Below are 2,213 nucleotides of genomic sequence, written 5' to 3'. Positions count from 1 at the left end.
GAATAGGAATACTCCCTGTCAGGGAATCAAGCCAAGGATTACCACCTGAAAAGCAGAGATACTATCCACTATACTAACAAGGACAGGTGCATGTGGGTTAAAAGAAACTGACTGAGATGTACTCATCCCACAGGTTTTGAAGTATTTTGGATCAGTGTGCCTACAACAGAAAGGTTTTTAAACACATTCTGGTGATGTTGACCCAGTCGTCATTCTTCTCTTTTAACAATGTCGGTGTGCTGGCTTATGATTTGTATTTCTTTTCGAATTCTTGTAAAAATGCAAAATATTCAAATCATTTTGGCTATCCCTGTGTGATAAACACGAGATTGGTCTACACTATGAGTTATGTCATATGCAGCATTTTTATCAAATTTGGCTTTGACTCTGTTTGCAATATGTCTGATTATTCTATTGCAAATTAATGTCCTGAGCTGCACTCTCTTGTCAACATTCAACTTAGGTCAAGCGATATCCTGCACTACTTTATTTCCAATGTGCAAGTTTCATCTTTGTTGACTTGCATTTCTGCCCACCTGTACTAACAGCATGCCAGTGAAAACTTTACATGACACCTATATCAGCTAGGTGTGATTTTTTAAAAACAAAAGCAGTGTTCATGCAAAATTGGTGAGCCACCTTGAGCCGTCCCACGTTTTCACGTGGAAGACCTTGGAGGCCACATTAGTGTAGTAGGTAGTGCATCAGTCTAATACTCTGACAAGCTTCTGAGCACCTGTTTATCTGGAATTGACATTAGCTTGCTAAAATAGTGAGCAGACCATTCGGGAGAGTCCTTTCTTTGAATTTGCATATCAGGCCATTTGCAACCCTGAATCAATGACACATGGGGACTAATAATTGAGCTTGAAGAAGTCCAAGGACATAACCCACAAGTGCCCAAAGTATGCAACAGCTGCAATGGCCGAGAGGTTAAGGCGTTGGACTTGAAATCCAATGGGGAATCCCCGCGCAGGTTCGACTCCTGCTTGCAGCGTAAGGAGATGACGTGTTTCTGTTCTAATTCCTTTACTGGAAGAATGAGTATACGGTGTCCTCTAGGTCTCCTTTCGCATATACTTGCCATGCCATTTGCAACTTTGTGCCAGGGAAACTGTAGGAGTCCTAGGAATTGATGCAGAAATAGCTGCTTTGTCCATAAGTTGTGATGGCCCAGGAATTAAGGTGTTGGTGTGGAACTCCAATGTAGTCTCTTGCAGAATAGAGAATTCAGTTGCTTATTTGAAGTAATTTCTGCTGAGACATCATGCCACCAGTGGGGAGAGCTTGCACTCCCAGACCCTTTCCTGAATGATCTACCTGCCACATAGCAGTGTCTTGTTTCATGAAGTTGAGAAAGCACATCCTTCTTACCTCCGTGATGTCAAGGGCATGTAAAAACTCTTCAACTATTGGACATTCATCTTAGCTCAGTGAAAATTCTGGAAGACTATTTCTAAAATGCAAATTGCAGTGGTGTTTGTCTATGCTTCTCTTTCATGTCTTGTACCAGCATTCCAGGGACAGATCCGTCTTTTGTCTTTAACTATAACTATAACACTTTAGCTATTACACTGTTCACTCCAGTGCCCACCCACCACAAGTCACTAACAAGATGATGTACTTGCAAGTAACAGCAGTAGTAGCAGCAGCATGACTCGTCTTCAATCTTTCAAAGTTCACACGTGTTACCTTGCTGCTGCGCTCCCTTCGTTTGCTTCCAGTAGCTGCACACATCAGATTTAAAATCTTGATGCTCACCTACAAAGCCAAAAATTGGCCAGCCCCTTGATACAGGGAGTCAATGGTCAAAGCCCGATTCGTACCTCGAGTGCTTCGAACCTCAAGTATGGCTCGGCTTGAAATTCCATGCTCCAAGTCTCATGGAAGAGGATCATTGAGACTCTTTTCTGTCCTGGCTCACAGATGGTGAAATGAACTTCCACTTGCTGTCCTGACAGCAGAGTTGCTTGCAGTCTTCAAACACAGATTAAAGATCCATCTATTCATGGAATATTTAAATGACAAATGACCCTGCTCCTATATTGACTAAGTAAATTAGCACTTATTGTAGGGTATTATTTATTATACTGATGTTGTCTAACAAACTTTAGTACTTATTGTTTATTGCACTTATCATTGTTTAAGATAGACCTTATGCATTTTGTACTTCTTGGCAACAGCAGTGATCCCTCTATTTCTACAGTATTCTA

At 41.3% G+C, this 2,213-nt stretch overlaps 1 non-coding gene across 1 annotated transcript; it reads left to right on the top strand.

Moving 5' to 3' along the window:
* The first annotated feature begins 915 nt into the window (after positions 1-915).
* Positions 916-997, top strand: trnas-uga (transfer RNA serine (anticodon UGA)). The gene has a single exon. It is a non-coding gene; the product is annotated as a tRNA-Ser (tRNA).
* Positions 998-2,213: the final 1,216 nt, after the last annotated feature.

The sequence above is a fragment of the Electrophorus electricus genome, chromosome 15 (genome assembly GCF_041902795.1).
Source record: "Electrophorus electricus isolate QZ-2024a chromosome 15, ASM4190279v1, whole genome shotgun sequence".
NCBI classification, from domain to species: Eukaryota; Metazoa; Chordata; class Actinopteri; order Gymnotiformes; family Gymnotidae; genus Electrophorus; species Electrophorus electricus.
Note: the sequence above shows the minus strand (reverse complement) of the source record. Positions and strands in the feature narration are given on the sequence as shown.